The sequence below is a fragment of the Stenella coeruleoalba genome, assembly GCF_951394435.1.
Source record: "Stenella coeruleoalba genome assembly, chromosome: 6".
Classification (NCBI taxonomy): domain Eukaryota; kingdom Metazoa; phylum Chordata; class Mammalia; order Artiodactyla; family Delphinidae; genus Stenella; species Stenella coeruleoalba.
In genome coordinates, this window is record NC_137151.1 from 42,928,027 (window position 1) to 42,942,355 (window position 14,329).

Consider the following 14,329-nt stretch of genomic DNA (forward strand, 5'->3'; position numbering starts at 1 on the left):
CCACTTGGGCAAGTGATTTTGGCCAAGTCACTTAACTTCTTTGGGCCTTAGTTTCTACATCGATAAATATCAGATAATAGCACCAAGCTAATAGGATCATGAATTAGAGCAAACAAGACAGTGGGGATCCAAGTGCTTGTTAACTGCAAAGCGCTAATGCATGTGTTTGGTATTTATATTCAGATGCAGGTTATGCGTGCATCCTATAAATTAAAATTTGTTCTAAAATTCCACCAGTTCCTGAGGCCAGAAATGTGAAATGGCAACGACTAAAAGGGTCAGTGAAGCTCTTGGCTTCTAACCAATCCTGTACAAAATCTTTCCTAACCACATATTTTAAAAGATGAGGAAAGATAAAGGAATGAAGAGAACTGCCCTTTTTCTCTAACCCTTAAAACATTTTTTCTTCCCAAGAAACTCAGTTCTAGAAGCTTGAACCTAACTCAGTACTAAAGGTGGCCATTCAGAGGACTGTTTAGAATGTTGTATTAATGAAAGTGAGGTGCCATGAACATGTACTCTTATCAGACAGAGGTGGACATGATCAGAACAAGCTTGTTCACAAAGCCATTCCCTGTCCTTGGCCATGAGTCACAAAAATCTGATGTCTGGACCTGAAATGAAATGCTTCCTTGAACCAAAGCTGAAATTTGTGTGTGTGCGCGCGCACGTGTGTGTGTGTGTATGTGTGTTTGTGTATTTAATATGTAAAGGAAGAATGAAATCAAGACATGAAACTCCTTCATTGACTCAAGTTTAGGGCCAAATTTTAATAACACAGCTGTCCGGATGTGAGACACTAATGAGAACATAAGGAATTCCTGGATAGAAAAGGGCTGGTTGGCCCAATGGCCTGTCTCCTTCAAGTTTATTGCAACACACCTCTCCGTGTTGTCAGCAAATCTTCCAACCCCTTTTGCCTACATAAACATGTCCCGCTGTCTCTTAAACTCATTTTTAACTTACGTTTCACTCAGTGGACTTACTTGGTAATTTGCAGTATTCTCCATATGCTGGGGGATCGCTGGATGAAATAGTCTTACATTATCGCTACTTCTCAATTAATTACATAAAATATTCAAGAGTAAAATATTTGCAGCAGATAACACTGGAAATTTGGAAGAAATCCACTGAAAAAACAAACTTACAATGCATTTAGAAAGAAACAACTGTTCTTTTGCTAATCTACGTTTTAATCTCAAAGATGTGAAGACGAAAGTGGAGAGTGATTAAGGTGGGCAAACATAAACACTTTCTTTTGCTGTATTAGCCTCATTAACAGACTCTTAGCAAGAAGAAAATGCTAAGTTCAAATGATATAACAAAGAAAAGGACCTGATGTTTTCTTTTGGTTGGGTTAAAGCCATATTCCAGATAATATTTTTATTTCCTTAATTATATCAATATTTCAGGCATAAATTTGACTTGAACTATTCAAAACGTTGAATCGGTTCTCTGAATCAGTGTAGAAATGATTTTACATCAAAAACTTTTTTTCCCCCAAACTTTCTACATGCCTGAAGACCAATGAGCTTGGGGCAAGTTCTTCGGTTGACTGTGGGACCTTCTGATTCGAAAATATCTTTGAAAACTTCCTTTAAGATTTGATCGGAGGGCAAGGAAGTGGAAGTAACTAAAGGGTACTGAGGAGAATGAATGATTAATGGTTTAGCTGAATATTTTACATTTTCATTTTTGAATGCCATTATTTTAAAATTATTTCCACATAGGTGTGTTGATGTGTGTGTAGAGATTATATGTTGGTTTTAGTCTTTTGTTGATAAACACATAAGGTAACCATCTTGCCCCGGTTTGCCCTGGCATTTTCTGGTTTTAGCCCTGAAAGTTCCACTTCCTGTGAAATTTCTCAGCACCAAGCAAACAGGTAATTCACAAACACATATGAAAAAAATAAAAATAATTTGCTCCCAAGATTTGCTAAGCTTTTTGGTCTGCATACTCTTCAGACTCTGGGAACTCAAAAAGCAAAGTGCTACATTAGCATTAAAGATTTTGCTCTCTTGTTAAAACAGCCTACGTTAGGGTGTCAGCACCTTCGTGACTATGGTGAAAGATGATCCACTTGATTGTTTCTTTTAAATTGTTTCCAAGCTCAGATGCATGATAGCTTATTTAAAAAAAGAGCTGGAAAATATTTAAAAATCAAACCTATTTTCTTCCAAACTTTTCTCTTCCAAGTCCCTTGCTCTCCAGATGCGCTATAAGATACATCCTGCATCTAGCATGTTGAATGATCTCCAAAATCTCTGATGCCTGAGCCATGTCCTATTGTCCAGATTAAGGTAGGAAAAAATGATCTATGTTGACTTATTTTAATCTTCTGTGCCTCAATCAGAGGAATTCTGTAAGTATTTTGTGTAAGTATGTTGCTGATTTTCAATTTGTGGATGGTGACTTTTGAACTTTCTCAAGAAGGAGGTCTCAATAAAGAACATGCCTGAATCCCCGTCTTAATGATTTTTAGCTTCAGCAAAGCCATTTACTGGATTCCCCTTCCTAACAACTGCTCTGCCAAGCATTGTATAAAATAGCATTCTTCATGGTTAGATGATCCTACGGAAGGTGAGCAAAAGATCTTAAACACAGAGGAATGCAACCAGCTACTCATTCAGAATTTCTCCATCTTTCACACGCATGCTGTGTCTCTGTGGTAGCATCTTGTTTGCGTCTGCATGCGTGTGCTTGCGTGTGTAAACACATAGCATTTAGCTACAGAACATGTCACAGATTTCTTTCCTGGTCACCATGCTGCATGACTGATCCATTTCATATGATGTGTTTAGTATGGTTCATTGCCCACTGGTCTTATTATTTAACAATTTGCATTAAATTGAATTTTCTATTTACAGGTGTAAATGGAAATTTTGGCTTCTGAGAATTTATTATTTACTGGCTAGAATGTTCTTGCTTGAATTAGCTCTGCCAATATTGGATTGGGTATACCTGGAATAAAGTTTGGGATATTTAATTAGAATATCATCGTAATAGGAACTTGTTATTTTTCTGGCTAAGCTTGAGCTACTGAGGCCAGATCAGTACCATTAGTCTAGGGGACAGTTACCATAATTCTCTAGAGATTTTCTTTTAAAAACATGTATTTTTCTTGATGGATCAGAGGAAGTTAAATTAGTGGCAATGTCTATAAATTACTCAAAACTCAAAAAGCTTGAAACCTTTATCATCAGCTGTAACATTTTGTTGATAACTGGTGATTTCTCATTTTGAACTCTTTTGGCTTCCCAAGAGCTCAGGGCACTAACGCTTATGGACTGCATACTGTTTGCCAGGCTTTGACTATACGCTTTACCTATCTTGCTTCATTAAATCCTCAAAGTACAGTATCTTGTGAGGGGGGCATGGTGTTTATTCCCAATTACAGGAAATGGATGCTTAAGAAAGATCACAAATTTGCCTGCACACATACCCAGTGAGTGATGGAATCACTCTGAAGCCTGCTTTCCAGGCCACTGCTATATTCTGGGTCAACTACTCTCAACTCCACAGTGTTGCTCTCCTGCCACTGTCCTCACGGCCCAGCTCCCGCTCAACATCTCAATGCTTCAGAACATGCTAGCACCATTCATTGCTTCAGGCTTTGGATGTGTTGTTCCATTCTTACCTTCTCTGCCTGACACACTCTTTTTTTTTTTTTTTTTTTTAAATTAATTTATTTATTTTTGACTGCGTTGGGTCTTCGTTTCTGCGCGAGGGCTCTCTCCAATTGCGGAAAACGGGGGCCACTCTTCATCGCGGTGCGCGGGCCTCTCACTGTCGCGGCCTGTCGTTGCGGAGCACAGGCTCCGGACGCGCAGGCTCAGTAGTTGTGGCTCACGGGCCCAGTTAGTATGCGGAATGTGGGATCCTCCCAGACCAGGGCTCGAACCCGTGTCCCCTACATTGGCAGGCAGACTCTCAACCACTGCGCCACCAGGGAAGCCCCTGCCTGACACACTCTTTTTTTTTGCGGTACGCGGGCCTCTCACTGCTGTGGCCTCTCCCATTGCGGAGCACAGGCTCTGGACGCGCAAGCTCAGCAGCCATGGCTCATGGGCCCAGCCGCTCCGCGGCATGTGGGATCCTCCCGGACCGGGGCACGAACCCACGTCCCCTGCATCGGCAGGCAGACTCTCAACCACTGCGCCACCAGGGAAGCCCCCTGACACACTCTTAATTCTGTTTATGTTTTTCTAAATCAGCTCCAGCATTGGAACGGTCACTAATTGAGACTATCCATAATGGATCTGGCAGAGTCTGTCCAAACACCTAGGACAGCGTGTGTGTGTTTTAATATTTTAATTTTTAGCTTCTCTCTCTCTTTTTTAAAACAGCCTTATTGAGGTATAATTCATATACCATATAATTGAGCCATTTAAAGCCAAGCCTACAATTCAATGGTTTTTAGTATATTCACAGACATGTGCAGCCATCACCCAAGTCAATTTAGAATCTTTTCATCACTATGAAGAGAAATCTTGTACCCTTTAGCTATCATCCCTTTCCACCCAACCCTCCATTTCCCTCAGCCCTAATCAAACACAAATCGACTTCCTGTCTCCTTGGATCTTCCTCTTCTGGACATTTTATATAAATGGAATCACATCATACATGGTCTTTTGTCACTGGCTTCTTTCACGTAACATAATGTTTTCACAGTTCATCCCTGCTGTTGCATGCATCAATACTTCATTCCTTACCATGGCTGAATACTATTCCATTATGTGGATAGACCACCTTTGGCTTATCCATTCATCTATTGATGGACACTTAGGTTGTTTCCACCTTTTGGTGATTGTGAATAGTGCTGCTATGAACATTTGTCTATACAAGTTTTTGTTCGAAGACCTGTCTTCTGCTCTTTTGGGGATATACCTACGAGTGAAATGGCTGGGTCTCAATTCTATGTCTCACTTTTTGAGGAACCGGCAAACTGTTTTCCATAGCTGTATTGTTTTATATTCCCATAAGAAATGCATGATGGTTCCAATTTCTCCACATCCTTGCCAACCACATGTTCTTTTTCTTTTTAACATCTTTATTGGAGTATAATTGCTTTACAATGGTGTGTTAGTTTCTGCTTTATAACAAAGTGAATCAGTTATACATATACATATGTTCCCATATCTCTTCCCTATTGCATCTGCCTCCCTCCCACCCTCCCTATCCCACCCCTCTAGGTGGTCACAAAGCACCGAGCTGATCTCCCTGTGCTACGCAGCTGCTTCCCACTACCTATCTATTTTACGTTTGGTAGTGTATATATGTCCATGCCACTCTCTCATTTTGTCACAGCTTACCCTTCCCCCTCCCCATATCCTCAAGTCCGTTCTCTAGTAGGTCTGTGTCTTTATTCCCGTCTTGCCCCTAGGTTCTTCATGACTTTTTTTTTTCTTCTTAGATACCATATATATGTGTTAGCATATGGTATTTGCTTTTCTATTTCTGACTTACTTCACTGTGTATGACAGACTGTAGGTCCATCCACCTCACAACAAATAACTCAATTTCGTTTCTTATTACGGCTGAGTAATATTCCATTGTATATATGTGCCACATCTTCTTCAGCCATTCATCTGTCAGTGGACACATAGGTTGCTTCCATGTCCTGGCTATTGTAAATAGACCTACAATGAACATTTTGGTATATGACTCTTTTTGAATTATGGTTTTCTCAGGGTATATGCCCAGTAGTGGAATTGCTGGGTCGTATGGTAGTTCTATTTTTAGATTTTTAAGGAACCTCCATACTGTTCTCCATAGTGGCTGTATCAATTTACATTAACACCAACAGTGCAAGATGGTTCCCTTTTCTCCACACCCTCTCCAGCATTTATTGTTTGTAGATTTTTTGACGATGGCCACTCTGACCGGTATGAGATGATACCTCATTGTAGTTTTGATTTGCATTTCTCTAATGATCAATGATGTTGAGCATTCTTTCATGTGTTTGTTGGCAATCTGTATACCTTCTTTGGAGAAATGTCTATTTAGGTCTTCTGCCCATTTTTGCATTGGGTTGTTTGTTTTTTGATATTGAGCTGCATGAGCTGCTTGTAAATTTTAGAGATTAATCCTTTGTCAGCTGCTTCATTTGCAAATATTTTCTCCCATTCTGAGGGTTGTCTTTTGGTCTTGTTTATGGTTTCCTTTGCTTTGCAAAAGCTTTGAAGTTTCATTAGGTCCCATTTGTTTATTTTTGTTTTTATTTCCATTTCTCTAGGAGGTGGGTCAAAAAGGATCTTGCTGTGATTTATGTCATAGAGTGTTCTGCCTATGTTTTCCTCTAAGAGTTTGATAGTTTCTGGCCTTACATTTAGGTCTTTAATCCATTTTGAGCTTAGTTTTGTGTATGGTGTTAGGGAGTGATCTAATCTCATACTTTTACATGTACCTGTCCAGTTTTCCCAGCACCACTTATTGAAGAGGCTGTCCTTTCTCCACTGTACATTCCTGCCTCCTTTATCAAAGATAAGGTGACCCTATGTGCGTGGGTTTATCTCTGGGCTTTCTATCCTGTTCCATTGATCTATATTTCTGTTTTTGTGTCAGTACCGTGCTGTCTTGATTACTGTAGCTTTGTAGTGTAGTCTGAAGTCAGGGAGCCTGATTCCTCCAGATACGTTTTTTGTTCTGAAGATTGCTTTGGCTATTCGGGGTCTTTTGTGTTTCCATACAAATAGTGAAATTTTTTTTTCTAGTTCTGTGAAAAATGCCAGTGGTAGTTTGATAGGGATTGCATTGAATCTGTAGATTGCTTGGGGTAGTAGAGTCATTTTCACAATGTTGATTCTTCCAATCCAAGAACATGGTATATCTGTCCATCTATATGTATCATCTTTAATTTCTTTCCTCAGTGTCTTATAATTTTCTGCATACAGGTCTTTTGTCTCCTTAGGTAGGTTTATTCCTAGATATTTTATTCTTTTTGTTGCAATGGTAAATGGAAGTGTTTTCTTGATTTCACTTTCAGATTTTTCATCATTAGTGTATAGGAATGCTAGAGATTTCTGTGCATTAATTTTGTATCCTGCAACTTTACGAAATTCATTGATTAGCTCTAGTAGTTTTCTGGTAGCATCTTTAGGATTCTCTATGTATAGGATCATGTCATCTGCAAACAGTGACAGCTTTACTTCTTCTTTTCCGATTTGGATTCCTTTTATTTCCTTTTCTTCTCTGATTGCTGTGGCTAAAACTTCCAAAACTATGTTGAATAAGAGTGGTGAGAGTGGGCAACCTTGTCTTGTTCCTGATCTTAGTGGAAATGCTTTCAGTTTTTCACCATTGAGGATGATGTTGGCTGTGGGTTTGTCATATATGGCCTTTATTATGTTGAGGAAAGTTCCCTCTATGCCTACTTTCTGCAGGGTTTTTATCATAAATGGGTGTTGAATTTTGTTGAAAGATTTCTCTGCATCTATTGAGATGATCATATGGTTTTTCTCCTTCAATTTGTTAATATGGTGTATCACATTGATTGATTTGCATATATTGAAGAATCCTTGCGTTCCTGGGATAAACCCCACTTGATCATGGTGTATGATCCTTTTAATGTGCTATTGGATTCTGTTTGCTAGTATTTTGTTGAGGATTTTTGCATCTATGTTCAGCAGTGATATTGGCCTGTAGTTTTCTTTCTTTGTGACATCTTTGTCTGGTTTTGGTATCAAGGTGATGGTGGCCTCGTAGAATGAATTTGGGAGTGTTCCTGCCTCTGCTATATTTTGGAAGAGTTTGAGAAGGATATGTGTTAGCTCTTCTCTAAATGTTTGATAGAATTCGCCTGTGAAGCCATCTAGTCCTTGGCTTTTGTTTGTTGGAAGATTTTTTTTTTTTTTTTTTTTTTGTGGTACGCGGGCCTCTCACTGTTGTGGCCTCTCCCATTGCGGAGCACAGGCTCCGGACGTGCAGGCTTAGCGGCCATGGCTCACGGGCCCAGCCGCTCCGCGGCATGTGGGATGTTCCCGGACCGGGGCACGAACCCGCGTCCCCTGCATAGGCAGGCAAACTCTCAACCACTGCGCCACCAGGAAAGCCCTGTTGGAAGATTTTTAATGACAGTTTCAATTTCAGTGCTTGTGATTGGTCTGTTCATATTTTCTATTTCTTTCTGGTTCAGTCTCGGAAGGTTGCACTAAGAATTTGTCCATTTCTTCCAGGTTGTCCATTTTATTGGCATAGAGTTGCTTGTAGTAATCTCTCATGATACTTTGTATTTCTGCAGTGTCAGTTGTTCCTTCTGCTTTTTCATTTCTAATTCCATTGATTTGAGCCTTCTCCTTTTTTCTTGATGAGTCTGGCTAACGGTTTATCAATTTTGTTTATCTTCTCAAAGAACCAGCTTTTACTTTTATTGATGTTTGCTATCATTTCCTTCATTTCTTTTTCATTTATTTCTGATCTGCTCTTTACGATTTCTTTCCTTCTGCTAACTTCGGGGGGTTTTTTGTTCTTCTTTCTCTAATTGCTTTAGGTGTAAGGTTAGGTTGTTTATTTGAGATGTTTCTTGTTTCTTAAGGTAGGATTGTATTGCTATAAACTTCCCTCTTAGAACTGCTTTTGCTGCATCCCATAAGTTTTGGGTCGTCATGTTTTGATTGTCATTTTTTCCTAGGAATTTTTTGATTTCTTCTTTGATTTCTTCAGTGATCTCTTGGTTATTAAGTAGTGTATTGTTTAGCCTCCATGTGTTTGTATTTTTCACAGACTTTTTCCTGTAATTGATATCTAGTCTCATAGCGTTGTGGTCGGAAAAGATACTTGATATGATTTCAATTTTCTTCAATTTACCAAGGCTTGATTTGTGACCCAAGATATGATCTCTCCTGGAGAATGTTCCATGAGCACTTGAGAAGAATGTGTATTCTGTTGTTTTTGGATGGAATGTCCTATAAATGTCAATTAAGTCTATCTTGTTTAATGTATCAATTAAAGCTTGTGTTTCCTTATTTATTTTCATTTGGGATGATCTGTCCATTGGTGAAAGTGAGGTGTTAAAGTCCCCTACTATGAATGTGTTACTGTCGATTTCCCCTTTTATGGCTATTAGTATTTGCCTTATGTATTGAGGTGCTCCTATATTGGGTGCATAAATATTTACAATTGTTATATCTTCTTCTTGGATCAATCCATTGATCATTATGTAGTGTCCTTCTTTGTCTCTTATAATAGTCTTTATTTTAAAGTCTCTTTTGTCTGATATGAGAATTGCTACTCCAGCTTTCTTTTGATTTCCATTTGCATGGAATATCTTTTTCCATCCCCTCACTTTCAGTCTGTATGTGTCCCTAGGTCTGAAGTGGGTCTTTTGTAGACAGCATATATACGGGTCTTGGTTTTGTATCCATTCAGCTAGTCTTTGTATTTTGGTTGGAGCATTTAATCTATTTACATTTAAGGTAATTATCAATATGTATGTTCCTATTCCCATTTTCTTAATTGTTTTGCGTTTGTTATTGTAGGTCTTTTCCTTCTCTTGTGTTTCCTGCCTAGAGAAGTTCCTTTATCATTTGTTGTAAAGCTGGTTTGGTGGTACTGAATTCTCTTAGCTTTTGCTTGTCTGTAAAGATTTTAATTCCTCCATCAAATCTGAATGAGATCCTTGCTGGGTAGAGTAATCTTGGTTGTAGGTTTTTCTCCTTCATCACTTTAAATATGTCTTGCCACTCCCTTCTGGCTAGCAGAGTTTCTGCTGAAAGATCATCTGTTATCCTTATGGGGATTCCCTTGTGTGTTATTTTTTGTTTTTCCCTTGCTGCTTTTATATGTTTTCTTTGTATTTAATTTTTGATAGTTTGATTAATATGTTTCTTGGCATGTTTCTCCTTGGATTTATCCTGTATGGGACTCTCTGTGCTTCCTGGACTTGATTAACTATTTCCTTTCCCATATTAGGGAAGTTTTCAACTATAATCTCTTCAAATACTTTCTCAGCCCCTTTCTTTTTCTCTTCTTCTTCTGGAACCCCTATAATTCGAATGTTGGTGCATTTAACGCTGTCCCAGAGGTCTCTGAGGCTGTCCTTAGTTCTTTTCATTCTTTTTTCTTTATTCTGCTCTGCAGTAGTTATTTCTCCTATTTTATCTTCCAGGTCTTTTATCCGTTCTTCTGCCTCAGTTATTGTGCTATTGATCCCTTCTAGAGAATTTTTCATTTCATTTATTTTGTTGTTCATCATTGTTTGTTTGCTCTTTAGTTCTTCTAGGTCCTTATTAAACGTTTCTTGTATTTTCTCTCTTCTATATCCAAGATTTTGGATCACCTTTACTATCATTATTCTGAATTCTTTTTCAGGTAGACTGCCTATTTCCTCTTCATTTGTTAGGTCTGGTAGGTTTTACCTTGCTCCTTCATCTGCTGTGTGTTTTTCTGTCTTCTCATTTTGCTTAAGTTACTGTGTTTGGGGTCTCCTTTTTGCAGGCTGCAGGTTCGTAGTTCCCATTGTTTTTGGTGTCTGCCCCCAGTGGCTTGTTGGTTCAGTGGGCTGTGTAGGCTTCCTGGTGGAGAGGACTAGTACCTGTGTTCTGGTGGATGAGGCTGGATCTTGTCTTTCTGGTGGGCAAGTCCATGTCTGGTGGTGTGTTTTGGGGTGTCTGTGGCCTTATTATGATTTTAGGCATCCTCTCTGCTAATGGATGGGGTTGTGTTCCTGTCTTGCTAGTTGTTTGTCATAGGGTGTCCAGCACTGTAGCTTGCTGGTCGTTGAGTGAAGCTGGGTCTTGGCGTTGTGATGGAGATCTCCGGGGAGATTTTTGCCGTTTGATATTATGTGGAGCTGGGAGGTCTCTTGTGGACCGGTGTCTTGAAGTTGGCTCTCCCACCTCAGAGGCACAGCACTGACTGCTGGCTGGAGTATCAAGAGCCTTTCATCCACATGGCTCAGAATAAAAGGGAGAAAAAATAGAAAGAAAGAAAGAATGAAAGAAAGAAAGAAAGGAAGGAAGGAAGAAGATAAAATAAAATAAAGTTAAATAAAATAAAGTATAAAAAATAATTATTAAGAAAAAAATTTTAAAAAGTAAAAACAACAACAACAAAAAACGGATGGACAGAACCCTAGGACAAATGGTAAGAGCAAAGCTATACTGACAAAATCACAGAGAGAAGCACATACATATACACTCATAGAAAGAGAAAAGAAGGAAAAATATATCTTTGCTCCCAAAGTCCACCTCCTCAATTTGGGATGATTCGTTGTCTATTCAGGTATTCCACAGATGCAGGTACATCAAGTTGATTGTGGAGATTTAATCCGCTGCTTCTGAGGCTGCTGGGAGAGATTTCCCTTTCTCTTGTTTGTTCGCACAGCTCCTGGGCTTCAGCTTTTGATTTGGACCCGCCTCCGCGTGTAGGTTGCCTGAGGGCGTCTGTTCGCTCAGACAGGACGGGGTTAAAGGAGCAGCTGATTTGGGGCCTCTGGCTTACTCAGGCCGGGGGGAGAGAGGGGCACAGAATGCGGGGCGAGCCTGCAGCGACAGAGGCCAGTGTGACGTTGCACCAGCCTGAGGCGCGCCATGCGTTCTCCCAGGGAAGTTGTCCCTGGATCACGGGACCCTGGCAGTGGCGGGCTGCACAGGCTCCCGGGAGGGGCGGTGTGGATAGTGACCTGTGCTTGCACACAGGCTTCTTGGTGGCTGCAGCAGCAGCCTTAGCGTCCCCATGCCCGCCTCTGGGGTCCGTGCTGATAGCCGCGGCTCGCACCCGTCTCTGGAGCTCCTTTAAGCAGCTCTCTTAATCCTCTCTCGTCGCATACCAGGAAACAAAGAGGCAAGAAAACGTCTCTTGCCTCTTCGGCAAGTCCAGACTTTTCCCGGACTCCCTCCTGGCGAGCCGTGGTGCACTAGCCCCCTTCAGGCTGTGTTCAAGCCGCCAACCCCAGTCCTCTCCCTGGGATCTGACCAAAGCCCGAGCCTCAGCTCCCAGCCCCGCCTGCCCCGGCGGGTGAGCAGACAAGCCTCTGGGGCTGGGGAGTTCTGGCTGGATCCTCTGTGTGGGAATCTCACAGCTTTGCCCTCCGCACCCCTGTGGCTGCGCTCTCCTCCGTGGCTCCGAAGCTTCCCGCCTCTGCCACCCCACTTCTCCGCCCGCGAAGGGGCTTCCTAGTGTGTGGAATCCTTTCCTCCTTCACAGCTCCCTCCCACTGGTGCAGGTCCCGTCCCTATTCTTTTGTCTCTGTTTTTTCTTTTTTCTTTTGCCCTACCCAGTTACGTGGGGAGTTTCTTGCCTTTTGGGAGGTCTGAGGTCTTCTGCCAGCATTCAGTAGGTGTTCTGTAGGAGGTGTTCCACATGTAGATGTATTTCTGATGTATCTGTGGGGAGGAAGGTGATCTCCGCGTCTTACTCTTACGCCATCTTGAAGCTCCTCCACATGTGTTATTTTCTATTGTTGCTGTTTGGTTGTAGCCTTTCTAGTGTGTGTTACGTGGCCTAATTGTTATTATCGTTTTAAGACGTTTCAAGAAAGCTTTAGGGTTTTCTCGTTTGTGCTCTCAAGCAGCGGTTTACACCTCCCTTAAATTATTTGCCACTACATCCTATAATCTCTTTCTTTGCCCCTTTACCCTCTTCCTGAAACCAGGACTGGCAGTCTTACTCCTTTTGTGTTTGCAGGGCTCGGTAATGCTTGTGAATGAATGAATAAAGGAATGAGGGAATTGTGGGGACGAGAAGTGTTGGGAAGTGACATTTCTTTATGATTACTGCTGTTGTGCCAGGTACTACTGCATAGTGCTAACATACTATCTCATTTAATTTTTATAGGATTAGTAAGAATAAGGTGTTATGGTCTTCATTTTACAGAAGGAGAAATTAAACAAGAGGAAATATCTTGTCACCCAGTCACCAAGCATAGAGCCTGGCTTCAAACCCAATGCTCTCTGAATCCAAAACCTGTGTTGATTTCACAACAACGTGCCACAATAGAAAAAAAAAAAGACGATAGGGACCATTATTACTCTTATTACTACAACTATGACTACCTCCACTCATTGGATGCTTCCTGTGTGCCATATACCATGACGGCTATTTTTGAGCTACTATCTAATTTAATCATTTTAAGAATCTAGTGACTCAAACGTTATTATTGTTACAGACAAGTGAAATAGTCACTGAAAAGTTAAGTAATTTGTCCAAGATCAAACACCAGCTAATAAGCGATGAGCTCAAAACCAGGTCTAAGTGTAAAGTGTTTGTACTTCTATCAATGTAGGGAAAAATGCATCAAAGATCTGAAAGTTTACCTGGTTATCTGACGGGATGGGAAGTCAGTCAGGTAACCAGGCAACCAGAATTCCCAACAAATTTTTCCAAGTATTCTTGGTTTTCTTAATTGCTTCCAATCATGATTTTAGTGGTGTCAATATTTGGCTAAATCTATGTATAATGAAAAAAGTACTCTGTAACCCTAAAAGAATCTTCTATTCGCTGACTTACTGTGTTTTAAATCATCTTACCTATAATATATGTAAAGTATAGTACATCTGATTGACAATTTTTTTTAGATAGTAACTAATTGGCTACTCCTGCTTTTAACAATTTGGTCATCCATCCATCCATTCAATATTTATGCTACATAGTCATTTTTTCTTTTATTGCATAAATTCTACCTTAGAGCTATGTGAAATACTGGTAAGAATTCATGGTAAAGATAAATAAGAAACATTATAACAAGTAGAGAAGATTTTAAAGAAATGTACTCTGATTTTATACTGATTTATATACTCTGATTTCAGAGTATCTTTCCAGGATTTATAGTAGGTTATTAAATATTGGAAATCCTCTACATGGTCATGTTTTGGAGGCAGGTATAAGTGGAAAAGAAGATGCATCATATGACTTTAAACTTCAAATAATTTTAATCAATGTATTGATTAAAATTCTCAATATCCTATTTTGATATTTCACCCATTCTTTTTGTGTCATGCTCCTCATTTCTCTTCATGCCTTTTTCAAGGTTTTTTTGTTTGTTTGTTTTGTTTTAGTTCAATAGAGACCTGTGTTACCATTTGGCATATGTCTCCCTTGTCAGTGACATCTTGAAAATTAAAAAAAATAATACCTCCCTCGCCTGCATCCACTCAGGTTGGCTGCCTGTAACGGCCCCGTGCTTCAAAATATGTTACCTTATTAAATTCTGCGACTTGTTCTGAACATTGTCTCTATAAATGTTTTGGAAGGGCTTTACTGTCAGGTCAGCTTTCTAAGGGCTAGAAATATGTCAGACCTGGCAGCCTTACCTTTATTTAAGAGCCAAAATACAAATAAGTAGATTACAAAGCAATCAATCAATACAGCATTGCAGGATGTTGCGGTT

At 40.1% G+C, this 14,329-nt stretch overlaps 1 protein-coding gene across 30 annotated transcripts in view; it reads left to right on the plus strand.

Moving 5' to 3' along the window:
- The window catches only part of LOC307187576 (uncharacterized protein), a 791,299-nt gene that overhangs the window by 13,568 nt on the left and 763,402 nt on the right, over positions 1-14,329 (plus strand). For all 30 annotated transcript variants that reach the window (XR_013828646.1, XR_013828647.1, XR_013828648.1 and 27 more), the window contains one exon: positions 2,200-2,303. The gene's annotated coding sequence lies outside the window, so the exon portion shown is untranslated. The remainder of the gene's footprint in view (positions 1-2,199; positions 2,304-14,329) is intronic.